Source organism: Phodopus roborovskii, unplaced genomic scaffold (assembly GCF_943737965.1).
Source record: "Phodopus roborovskii unplaced genomic scaffold, PHOROB, whole genome shotgun sequence".
Classification (NCBI taxonomy): domain Eukaryota; kingdom Metazoa; phylum Chordata; class Mammalia; order Rodentia; family Cricetidae; genus Phodopus; species Phodopus roborovskii.
Window position 1 is genome coordinate 15,226,959 of NW_026126480.1, and position 13,349 is coordinate 15,240,307.

At 40.2% G+C, this 13,349-nt stretch overlaps 1 pseudogene; it reads right to left on the reverse strand.

Annotated features, from left to right (window-relative positions):
* Nucleotides 1-9,248: 9,248 nt before the first annotated feature.
* On the reverse strand, nucleotides 9,249-10,734 carry LOC127228960 (igE-binding protein-like; annotated as a pseudogene).
* Between the last annotated feature and the right edge of the window lie 2,615 nt (nucleotides 10,735-13,349).

A 13,349-nucleotide genomic window follows, 5' to 3' on the forward strand; every position in this document is an offset into this window, starting at 1 on the left:
ATTATTTGTGAAGATTCAAAGGTAAAAATAAGAGAGATAGAGGGAGGGAAGGAGAGGGGGAGAGAGGGAGAGAGAGGAGGGAGAGAGAAAAAGAGAGAAGGAAGATCATTGTTAAGTACTAGGCAATTAATTGCCTAAAAGAAGGCCTGTATTAATTATTTTCTTTTTGGAACTCTGCTATACTTTTGACACAAGAAACAAAAGAAACTTGGTTTATAAGATTAATGAGAAAACAGGGTCCCAAGATGACAAAATCACTAATAATCAATTTTTTTTTAAATAATCACATATAAACACAAGTATGAGCTGATAAAGAAGAAGGAAACGGAAGATTTTTAACTGGAATTCTAGAGAAATAAACAGGGATTTCTCCTCAGGTCCATGAATGAGGCTTCAAATGACTTCCATTTCCCAAAATTAATCCATTTCATCATTTGTGACATGAAATGCTGCTGTGTTACAGTCAGTTCTCAACAAAATGTTCTCATCAAAAGTTTGAACTGGCAATACATATTTTTAATAATTCTAATTTCACTTTTTAAATCTACTACTCAGAACTATTATCACAGCTTCTATTTAATGAATAGAAAGGATATATGTTCAAAAACTTATTTTAGATGTTGAACTCTCATAAAAAAACATAAAATATTGACTACCAGAGATTAATTACAGAGAAATTGGGGAGATAATATTTATGTGAGTAGGTAAAATAAGTTGAATCTGAGTAAAGCTAGAACAATATATTCTGCATTACACATCACTAAAAAGCTAGATTTTAGTACCATTGCCATAAATAATATAAAAAATATTTTAATTGAATGTCTTTGTTCTATAGCATGTATTTGAATTTGAACATGAAGTGATACATTTATGTTTTGAAATATAACACAGGTAATAAATCGACAGTTGTGGGATCTGTAGGTAGTAACAATTCATTTGTTTAGCTAGTTGTTGATTATTATTCCTTTTATAATAACTGGTTTTACAACCTCTCCTGTTTAAAAATTATATATCTCTTATGAGCAGGTTTTTCCCTGCTGCCTGGGCCCACTGCCGCACCAGCCCCAAATAACACACAGAGACCCTGTAGTAGATATAAAGCTGTTGGTCTGTTACTAGTTAATTATTAGCTAGCTTTGTCTTAAATATTAACCCATTTCTATTAATCTAAGTATTTCCACATGGTCTCATCTTATCGGAGATAGGGCCTGGACCTCTATTCTCTTAAGTATTTACATGCTGACTCCTCCCTACTACTTCCTCTCTCCTCCTTGTCTCCTAGTACCGCCTATCTTGCTTTCCTATTGGCCAACAGTGTTTTATTCATTAACCAATAAGAGAACCATATTTACAGAATGATATCTCCCATCACATATCTGCAATAAAGATAAGTGTGCATGTAACAGTGGCTGTAGTACTTTTCTTTTTCTATTCACCTAAGTCAAAGACTAACCTGTAACTTCCTACAGTACGTGCAGGTGAGAAACGAGGCCTTTTGAGGTGCATTTTCCTCAATTTGTTCAACCTGTCTCATACAGAGAAAATTCTTGCTACGTTACTACTCCCTGTCCTTAAATATATATGGCTTAACTGCCAACAGACTGCCATGATCAAACTTCATCTAAAAATCATTGTTTTCTATCCTGCAATGTTCATCTTTAATTTTGTTATTTGTGATACTTCATATTCAGAAGAGAATGAACCCAAGATTTCATAAAGACAAAGAAATATGGTGTGTACTTTTTACTGCTACAATTAGATGGGAGTTTTGCCTTTTAGTTGACTGTATTACTAACAAAACTTAGTCTAAGTTGATTTTTGTATTTGATACATTTTATTCCTACTATTTTGAATTGAGTTCATTCGTGATTAGTGAGTGCTGCTCACCTTCTATTAGTTTTGATGTCTTATTCAACAATATCATCTATATCACTTATTAACTTTCAATTATTTCTGAAGGAATTTCTATATTGGTAATTGCTATTCCTTTTAAGACATTGATTTCTCATTGAGTATTCTATAGCACTTTGTGTCTCAAATAGTGGCATATCTGACTATGCCATGCAGAATTAATCTAATTTATTCAATCATTTATTTCTATTAGAACATCCAAGATATTTTTCATGTTGTCTATCAACATATTATTTTCAAACTTTTGTTACTTATTACATAATGGGTTATGCTATTTTATTTTCTTATTTTTCAGTTATTGATGTATGTGGCTTACATATGTGTCTATGCATATTCTTATTTCAAAAACCATGTGTGGATGTGCATACACTTGTGTGCTTTGCACATGGAGGCCTGAGATTGACTTTAGCCATTATCATTTATTGCTCTTCCACCTTGTCTATATTAAAGCTTTCCTCCCAATTAAACCAAGAGATCACAGCACTGGGCAGGCAGAGACAGTTGGATCTCTGAGTTCAAAGCCAGCCTGGTCTACAAGATCTAATCCCAGGACAGCTAGGGCTGTTACATAGGAAAACTCTGTTTTGAAAAGCAAACAACAACCCAAGAGCTCAATGATATGTCTAGTTTTGCTAGTCAGCTTGCACTGAAAAGTCCCCATATGTGCCTTTCAAGGCTACAACTACAGACAGAACACTGTGTCAATCAGGCATGCAATGGATAACTTAGAATAATCTCCTTCCCTCACATTTGTGCAACAAACTCTTAGATGTTGGCCCATCCCTTCATCCCTACTAAATTTTATTTTTAAAATACCTTATATAACATGTTCAGTTTTTTTTTCAGGTATCCAAAATTCTTTTTTCTAACTTAAAGTTTACATCTTCCTATTGAATGATATTGCCTCATGTGTATATCTGTCTTTGTGTATGTATAACTGACAGACAGAAAGAAGTCTTCCAACTGTTGTTTATTCATTTACTTGAACATCCATCCATTTACCCAAAATGTTGAATTGAGATCTATAATGCTTTCTCTATGTGCTTATACTTATCTTATTATTTCTCACTCATTCTTTATTGAAGGACATTTAGTCATGATGTCTGCAAATACATTAGACCAAGAAAAGTTGAAAATGTAGCAAAGAGGAGGGAAGACAGATCCAGATCAATTGTCTGCTCATAGTCAATTGTGTTAGGCTCGTGTTGAACCTCGGGAACATAGAATACTTTTGTTTTCAATTTTCTTTATTTTTGAGAATTTCTGGCATATATACAATGAATTACATCAAACTTACTGCCTCATCTTCAACTTTCCTGGTTTTCCCTTTTCTTCTGAAAAGTCCAACTCCAAAATTCATGCCTTATTTTTTGACAACCCTACTAAATTCAGGTAGTGTTTTCCATAGTGTATAGGTATGGTTGTTAGATGACCCACTTGCTCTTAGGAAAGCTACCAGTGGTCAAATCTTCAAGAAGAATGCTTAATCTCCACCTCCCATCAAACTTTCAACTGCTGATAGCTCACTCACATAGGACTTGGGGACAGAGACCATCTACCAAACCTATGCAAGAATTTTGGCTGAAATTATTTTGAGCAGATCTTGTGCAAGAAACCACATCTGCTGTGAGTTCATGAGTGTGAGGATATAGCTATGTCATATCCAGGTGGTAGTATTTCATAAGACACCCTCTCATTTTTCACATCTTTCCTGCCTCTTGTCCTGTTCAACCTGAGCCTTTGTGCAAACGTGTGGTGGAGGTGATGTAGGTGTCTGGTATAGACTGAGCATTCAGTCTGTCATTCGAAGTACTTTTGCTTAAAGTGAATCTTATTTTTATTTTTTTTTATTATTTTACATATTGATCCCAGTTCTGTTTCCTCTCTCCCTCCCTCTTTCCCTCCCTTCTTATGCTCCTCATCACCCTCACATCCCACTCCACAGGGAGGGTGATGCCTTTGAGCTTAAAATGAATCTTATAGTCAATTGATGCCCACTGCCTAAAGCAGCTTATCTGGCCAAGACTGAAAACAGCCTGGGCCTATTAATAGAAACACAAGTGTTTAGAAAGTACTTTAATATCATGACCAATTAGCAACATAATAGCAGATTCTATGGATTTATGCCCTCCCAAGCCATGGTCTTTTGGCCAGAATTAAAGTGCCAGCATAAAATGCTCTCCTGTGGGAAGTCCTGAATCCAATGAGAAAGTCATTATTTATGCTAAAACACTTATGCAACTACTGAACAAGTGCGTTTATATCTCTGGCATGTAGGTACTACTGCATTCAGGTCCCTCCCCTTGGCATATGGAATTTCACCATATAATGAAAGCTGACCAGCAGGAACAAAGTGTTCTGGTAAGTTTAAGATAGATTTCCATATGTCCTGCGGCCAGAGTATGTACTGTCTTTAGCAAGAGGGTCAAACCATGTAATAAGGGGTTGTAACCAAGGGCAATGACAATAATCTGAGTAAATTTTGAGGTATCTGGTGTCTCCCTGCCTAATAAGTCATAAAGAGGCACTCATGACTTGCTCTAAAATTTTCAATTAATGATCCATGTAGTCTTGAAGTGGCACAATCCATATATTCAGTAAACATCAATTTAACGTTTAGGGACTGGAGAGATAGCTCAAGTTCAATTCCCAGCAACCACATGGCATATTACAACCATCTGTCATGAGAACTGGTGCCCTCTTCTGGCCCGTAGGCATGCATGCAGGAAGAACACAATACATAAGTAAATAAATAAATAAATCTTTTTTTTTTTTTTTAAGTTACTTTTACTTTTCCATTTTGTCAAGCGCTATCGCCTTGCCTGCAAGAACGACGCTCAACAACAGGATTCTTCTGCAGCTATGTTTATTGCGCAGCTCATTACAGCAAGTTGAGGGAAGACCCCGAGGAGGAAAAAGGGCTCTGCTTATATAGAGGAGCTGTGTCCGTTACTGACAGTTGCAGCCTACAACGGTCGTAACGGTCACCCCATGACGTGGATCGCACATCCACGCCTTGCTGGCTTATGGACAGGAAACCAGTGCCATCTTCGGGAATGGCACCGGTGGCTCTCTACATCTCCCCCTTTTTGTTTTATAAGCACAACAGGCAAGGGTAGTGGTCTGATCTCCAGTAATGAGATGGACATTGTAATGACCCTTAATCCTGGTAGTCAGCCAAGTCAGTGCTATACCCGTCCGGCATCTTTTCCCTGGAGGTGGGGCCTTGGACACCAACCCACATGCAACCAGACTTGCCCTTCTCAGAGTTGCTCATGGCCAGAGTCAACACGGAGTGCAGTGCTAAGTCAAACAACCTGAGCATGAAGAATTTATTACAGTAGGCTAAACTAAAGAAGCACCTGTCTGCGTGCAATGGGAAAAAACCCCCGCAGAGCATTAGGGCTGTTTCTGGTAAAAAATGGACACCCTAACCTGGTGCAATGTCATAGAAGACTCAGGGTGCAAGGGCTATCCTATTGGACAATTAATGTCCATTTTTAAACATGCTTAGCCACATAGTGGGAGAGGAGCCTATCTCCATAGCAGCTAGGGCTTGAGAGATAACCACTTTGTCATGTGTCTGTTGAGCATGTAGCTTACATACCAATCAAAGCAGGAGCACCACCCCACCACATAAAAGCAGGCCAAACCCCATTACACCCGTCCATTCCTTAAAGTGGGAAAAAGCGGTGGAGATCCAGGAGAATGATCCTTCTGATAGAGAGGCGTCCACACGGGTGGAATTCACATGGACGATGGCCATTTGGAGTTGGTCCATCAGGCTATCAAATTCTCCTGTTCACCTAAAAGATACTGAAAAAGTTGTTTAGAAAGGTTACTCATGCATCATGATGACTGGGCATGGGTTTAGGAAACACCGACAGTATTCCCCATCTGGGTTCTGCTGATATTCGCGGAGGATTCACAAGGAGTATCATCAACCATAGGAGCCACAGGAGCATCTTCTTGAGGGATGGTTGTCACTCTTCGAGATAATCGCTCTGGTACCCAAATTGGATTTTGTCCGTCCTGTGGAAAAACACAAATAGCTCCCCTGGATCGTATTAAGATAGGATCCGGGCCTTTCCATGTACCTGAGAGTACATCTTTCCATTTGACTTGTTCTTTTGGAGGTATAGACCAGAGGCTATGTCTATCAGCCGCTGAATGACCATTAAAATCCAAATTTAAAAAAATTTAAAGTAAGGAGTGAAAAAGATATGGTGGCTTTTGGTGGGAGAGAGGGCATTTCCTCTATTCTCCCTTTTTGTTTTATTAGATAAGATTTGAGCGTCCGATTGACACGTTCCACAATGCCTTGCCCTTGTGGATTATAAGGTAGACCAGTGAGGTGTTTGACATCCATCTGTTGACAAAAATGCTTAATTTTTTCAGAAGTATATGCAGGTCTATTATCTGTCTTCAATATTTGAGGCATGCCCCAAGCACTCCAGGCTTCGAGGCAGTGCTGGATGACATGAGAGGCCCTTTCCCCTGTTAGTGGGGAGGCAAGGATAATACCCGAGCAGGTATCCACAGAAACATGTAAATATTTCATTTTTCCAAAAGATGACACATGAGTGACATCCATTTGCCATATCTGTAGAGGCCAAAGGCCTCGTGGGTTAATGCCCACATGAGGTACTGGAAGAAATTCAGAACAATTTTTGCATTGCAAGACTATTTCCCGTGCTGATGCTCTGGAAATAGAAAAACGCTTGCGCAGGGTTTCTGATGTTACATGAAATAATGAATGAAATTTAGTGGCTGCTTCTATAGGATCTAAAATAGCAAAAGCTGCTGCTCGAGTGGCCAAATCTGCCAGATTATTCCCTTGTGCCATTGGCCCGGGCAGACCTGAATGGGCACGGATGTGGATAATGAAAACAGGATATTGTCTTGCTAATAAACATTTTTGGATCTCCTTAAACATCTCAGCCACTGTACTAGAAGGCTTAATCCAGCTAATTCTAAGGTTTTAACAGCATTGACTACATAAACAGAGTCAGAGACCACATTCAAAGGTCCATGAAACACCTTTAATACCTCCAAAACTATGTTACATTCCACCATTTGTGGGGAGTCTGGTACATATCTGTTAGTGGTAACAACTCCTTCATGTACATAAGCCCCTATTCCTGTTTTTGATCCATCTGTATACACTATCTCCCCATCAGGGAGAGGCGTGGCACTTACCATTTTTGGAAAAGTCAAAGGATGTGTTCTAGCAAATGTTAATAAGGGATGTTTGGGATAATGGTTATCAAAAGTTCCCAAGAAGGTAGAGGCAAGAATTGCCCAATCATCACTCATAGCACATAGGGTCTGAATTTGTTCCATATTATAAGGTGTAATAATTTGCTTAGGAAACTCCCCAAAATGGGTAAGAGCTGTTTTTAAGCCCTTCAGGGCAATTTTTGCAACAGCAGTTGGATAATATTCTATAGTTTTTGCTGGGGAAACTTGAGGGTGTATCCAATTTAATGGACCATATTGCCATAAGACTGCAGTTGGCAGCAAAGTGGTCTGTAACACACAAAGATCAAAAGGCTCCTGCGCTGAGATTCTAACTAATTGTGCTGCAGTGATCGCCTGTTCCACCTTATGAAGAGCTTCCGCAGCTGTAGGAGATAGGGTTCTTAATGAAGTCAATTGTGGATCCCCTTCAAGCACATCAAACAATGGTTTTAACTCTGCTGTGGCCAATTAATATCTCCTAGTAATTTTTGAAAATCATTCAAAGTTTTAAGTTGATCTCTTCTAATCTCCATCTTTTGAGGTTGTATAATCTCTGGTCGCACAACAGCCCCTAAGAACTGTCCTACTTCCGACCTTTGTACTTTCTCTGTAGCTATGCTCAGACCATATTTCTCCAACCATTTTTACCAAATCTGCATAAGCCTTTTCAAGCTCTTTCTCATTATTCCCACAAAGAAGAATATCATCCATATAATGAATAATTCTTAGAGAAATATATTTTTCCTTAACTGGTGCTAATGCCTGTTGTACATAAAGTTGACACATAGTGGGGCTATTGGCCATGCCTTGGGGCAACACCTTCCATTGAAACCTCTCATCTGGTCCCTCATGATTAATGGCCGGTAAGGTGAAGGCAAATCTAGCTCTATCTTGCTCAAACAATGGAATAGAGAAAAAACATCCTTAATATCTATTATAATAACTTGCCAATGCTTAGGTAAAGCTGATAAAAGTGGAAGGCCCCGTTGGACTGGGCCAAACAGTTGCATTTGTGCATTAATGGCTCTGAGGTCATGAAGCAATCTCCATTTTCCAGATTTCTTCTTGATAACAAAAATAGGAGTATTCCAAGGAGAGTTGGATCCTTCCAAATGTCCCAAATCTAATTGCTCTTTTACTTATTGACAAGCGGCCTCTAATTTCTCCTGTGAAAGTGGCCATTGAGGTACCCATATTGCCACTTCAGTTATCCATGGTATGGGCATCCCTTCCCCAATGGCCCCTAGGAAAAACCCAATCCTGCACAATCATTTTTTGAAATGACTTGAACAGGTTCTTTAATGCCTTGGTACTGCTTTCCTATCCCTAGCCCTGGTATATATCCCTTATCTAACATCATATTTTGTGCAGAGATGGAATATTCATTCATTAATTTTAATCCTAAAGCTTTTAAAATATCTCTTCCCCATAGATTTACCGGCAAGGGAAGAACATAGGGAGTAAACAACCCTGACTGACCTTCTGGTGCCTTCCATCTTAGGGATTTAGAGCTGATAGCAGGAGTGGCTTCATACCCTAGTCCCTGCAATGAAGGTTCTGATTGGGTTATTGGCCATTTTGAAGGCCACCAGGAGGTGGCAATGATGCTTTTATCAGCTTCTGTGTCCAAAATTCCCTGAAAATTCTTTCCTTCTATATTTAATGTTAATGTTGGTCTGGTATGAAGATCAACTGCAAGATAAGCAGAATCAAATTTATCTGAGTGGCCAAATCCTTCTGCCCCTCTGTTTTGTTTAATTGCCCCAAAATCCTCATGACAACTAGGAAGAATAAGTAACTGTGCTATGCGATCACCCGCGGAGATGGGAAGATCCCACGTGGTGATGAGCACATGATCTTGAGTTGTCCCTCATAATCTTGATCTATAACTCCAGGATGGACAATTAAACCTTTTAGGATAGTAGATGACCTTCCTAGTAATAGTCCTACTGTGTTTTTTGGCAGAGGGCCTGAAAAATCAGAAGGAACAGGTTGTATACCCATTTGGGGGGGTCAAGACAATTCTAGTGGTGGCACAGAGGTCCAATCCTGCAGAACCTGCAGTGGCTCTCTGTGGGGCTTCCTCCTTTCTAGGCTCAGGGGGGAGCTCGTTGCCCCATATATTTGAGGGCCCTGAGGGCGGGGCGCCGCAGGGCGTTTTTTGGCTCAGGCAATGGTTTACCATTAATGTCTTTGACTGACTTACATTCATTTGCCCAGTGTTTGCCTTTTTTACATTGGGGACAGATTCCTGGCATCCTCTTAGGTCCTGACATGCACTCCCTACAATTCTTTTGTATATGTCCCATTTTGCCACATTGAAAACAAGTCTTGTTCTTGTCTGCCATATTGCCCTTTCTTTGTCCTTGTAAAATGGCGGCCGCCAGCCCTGCATTGGTCAAAGGACCTCCTATTTCTCTGCAAGCCTTAAGGCAAGCTTGTAAGTAAGCCTTTTCCTTTCCAAGGAGTTATGCCTTGTCTACATTCCTTGGTGCATTGTTCATAAACTAGTTGTTCTATTAAGGGCATAGCCTGTTCTTGATCTCCAAAAATCCTTCCTGCAGCCTCCATCATACGTGCTACAAAGTCTGAAAATGGTTCATTTGGTCCCTGAATGACTTTTGTAAGGTTCCCTGATACTTCCCCTCTAGTAGGTAGTGCCTTCCAGGCCTTAATAGCACATGTGTTAATCTGAACATAGACCTCTAAAGGATACATTGTCTGATTATTTGTTCATTGTCCTTGTCCAGTGAGCATTTCAAATGTCCAAGCGGGCTGCCCCGCTGCCGCGTTAGTGCGGGCTTGTGATTGACTCAAATCATGCCATATGGCCTTCCACTCTAAGTATTGTCCCATAGTGAGACAAGCCTTCACAACAAACATCCAGTCCGAGGGAGTCATGGCCACTGCGGACAGTCTTTCTATTTGCGACGGAGTGTAGTTCGCGCTGATACCATAAGTGTGAACAGACTCTACCAATTCTTTAACCTGTTTATGCTCAAGAAGGTGATGGGTACGATTCCCATCTTCCTCAAACACAGGAAACATCTGGGTTATCTCATGTCTAGTTTCAGGTGAACAAAAGGAGTATTTACATCCCTTCCCTGCATAAGGAGGAGGCACAGTAGGGACTCGTGCAGCCTCCTCCAAATCTTCCTCCTCAGAGGGTGATAGTTCCTCTTCTGAGGGGTGACTGGAAAGCTCTAAAGCCTCCAATTCCTCTAAAGGATAAAGATGTTTTTTCTTTCCTCTACGAGATGGATCCGTCTCGCAGGGCCCTTTCACTTTCTCTTTATTATGTTTTTTCTTTTTACGTGCACCCATCTTTTCTTCATGTTCTGCTTCTGACATGCTTTTTTGAAAATCTGATAATGGTCTAGTGCCTGCTTTTAGTTGCCTATCATGTGCTTCCCCAAGACAAAACAAATACAGTAAAAACAAGCAGGCAACCAAACGCACAATAATCAACCCTTCAATGGCAGGATCAAGCCCAAACAGTAGCATGACTATCAGAACTCACCTTATTTGTTACCTTTGTGCCACAGTTCTGAATCCTCTCCAGTCTCCTGAAGGGTCCCCCATGTGCCGTTGATGTCAGTTTCCTGGGTTTCGGCACCACTTGTCGAGCGCTATTGCCTTGCCTGCAAGAACGACGCTCAACAACAGGATTCTTCTGCAGCTATGTTTATTGCGCGACTCATTACAGCAAGTTGAGGGAAGACCCCGAGGAGGAAAAAGGGCTCTGCTTATACAGAGGAGCTGTGTCCGTTACTGACAGTTGCAGAGGAGCTGTGTCCGTTACTGACAGTTGCAGAGGAGCTGTGTCCGTTACTGACAGTTGCAGCCTGCAACGGTCGTAACGGTCACCCCATGACGTGGATCGCACATCTGCGCCTTGCTGGCTTATGGACAGGAAACCGGTGCCATCTTCGGGAATGGCACCGGTGGCTCTCTACACCATTTTATCCCTACCTCCTTTGACCATCCCATTCCCTCATGTTCTCATTCCCCCTCCCCTCCCCTTTACCTTCCCCTGCCCCAGGTTTACACCACAGATCTCATCAAATTTCCCTTCCTAGAGTGATTCATATGTCCCTCTTAGGGTCTTACTTGTTACCTAGTTTTACTGGAGCTGTGGAATGTAGCTCACTTATCCCTTCCTCTGTATTTAAAATCTGCTTGTGGGTGAATACATATCATGTTTGTCTTTCTGATTACCTCACTCAGGATGATTTTTTTGTTTTGTTTTGTTTTTTCTTTTCTTTTCTTTCTTTCTTTCTTTCTTTCTTTTTTTTTTTTTTTTTTTTTTTTTTTTTTTGTTTGTTTCTGGTTCCACTCATTTATTTGAAAATTTTATGAGGCCATTATTTTTTTTGACACCTGAATAGTACCCCATTGTGTAAATGCAGCACAGTTTCCTTATCCATTCTTTGGGTGAGGGGCATCTAAATAGTTTCCAGGTTCTGGCTATTCTGAATAATGCTGCCATGAACATTGTTGAGCAAGTGTTTTTGTCATCTGATTAGGTGTTCTTTGGGCATATGAGGTAGACTGATTCTCAATTTTCTTAGAAAGCACTATACTGATTTCCAAAGTGGCTGTAAAAGTTTTCACTCACACCAGCATGGGAGGAGTGTTGCCCTGACTCCACATCCTTTCTAACATAAGCTGTCCTCAATATTTTTGATCTTAGACAATCCCACAGGTGTAAGATGGTATCTCAAAGTCATTTTGATTTGTATTTCCCTGATGGTTAAGGATGTTAAGCAATTCCTTAAATGGTTTTTGGTAATTTGAGATTCTTCTGGTGAGGACTCTGTTTAGCTCTGTACCCCATTTTTCAGTTGGATTATTTTGTATTTTGATGTCTAGTTTCTTGAGTCCTTTATACATTTTGGAGATCAGCCTTCTGTCAGATGTGGGGTGGGTGAAGATCTTTTCCATTTCTGTAGGCTGTCATTTTGTTTTATTGACAGTGTCCTTTGTCTTATAGAAGCTTTTCAGGTTCAGGAGGTCACATTTATTAATTGTTGCTTTTGGTGTCTGTGCAACTGATATTATATTTTAAAAGTAGTCTCCTGTGCCAATGTGTTCAAGGCTACTTACAACTTTCTCTTCTATCAGGTTCAGTAGTTGGATTTATGTTGAGGTTCTTGATCCACTTGGATTTGAGTTTTGAGCATGCCAATAGGAATGGATCTGTTTGTAATCTTAGCAGAGAGAGCCACTATGGGTCTAGGGAAAAACTAGTTCTAGGATAACTCCCAAGAATCCACAAGGAGGACCCCAGCTAGGACTCATAGCAATAGTGGAGAGGATGCCCAAACTGGCCTACACCCTATAACCAGATTAATGAATACCCCAATTATCATCATAGAGCTTTCATCCAGTAATTGATGGAACCAGACTCAGAGACCCAAACCAAGAACCAAGCCAAGCTATTAGAATCCAGTAGAAGAGACGGAGGAGGGAATATATGAACAAGGGAGGTCAAGATCATGATGGAGAAATCTATAAAGACAGCTGAACCAAGCTTATGGAAACTCATGAGCTCTAGACCTACAACTGTGGAGACTCCAGGAGACAAACTAAGCCTTTTATATGTGGGAGACAGTTGTGGAACTTGGGCTATCAGAGGGGACCATGGAATAGGACCATGATACAAACCTGGTACATGAGCTAGCTTGTTAAAGCCTATTGTGCAATGCAATGTTCAGCCTTAACACATTGGAGATGGCCTGGCCCTGCCCTGCCCTATTGTGTCAGAGACTATGTAAACTCCTCATGGGAGCCCTTACCCATGAGGAGTAGGCTGGGGGGGACACAATGGGGAGTAGGATGAGGGGAGGGGGAGTGGGAGGAGTTGTGGGAGGGAGAACTGTGGTTGGAATGTAAAATGAAATTTAAAAATTAAAAATTTACTTCAAAGCTATATTAGGACATTAGCTTAGTAATTAAGAAATTTCCATAAGCAACTTTTATAAATCCTTAGACCACACACTTTCTGCACCTTCTATACCCATTCCAGCTTATTCCTTTAACCCCTAATATACTCCTGCTACTTTATTTAAAAGGTATTATATTATGAAATTCAGTTATTTTAATAATGTTTTAATTATCTTTGAGAAGTCCATACTAGATATTTTGCTTATATTTTTCCCTCACACAACTATTCCTTAATGCTCCCTATTCGTCCC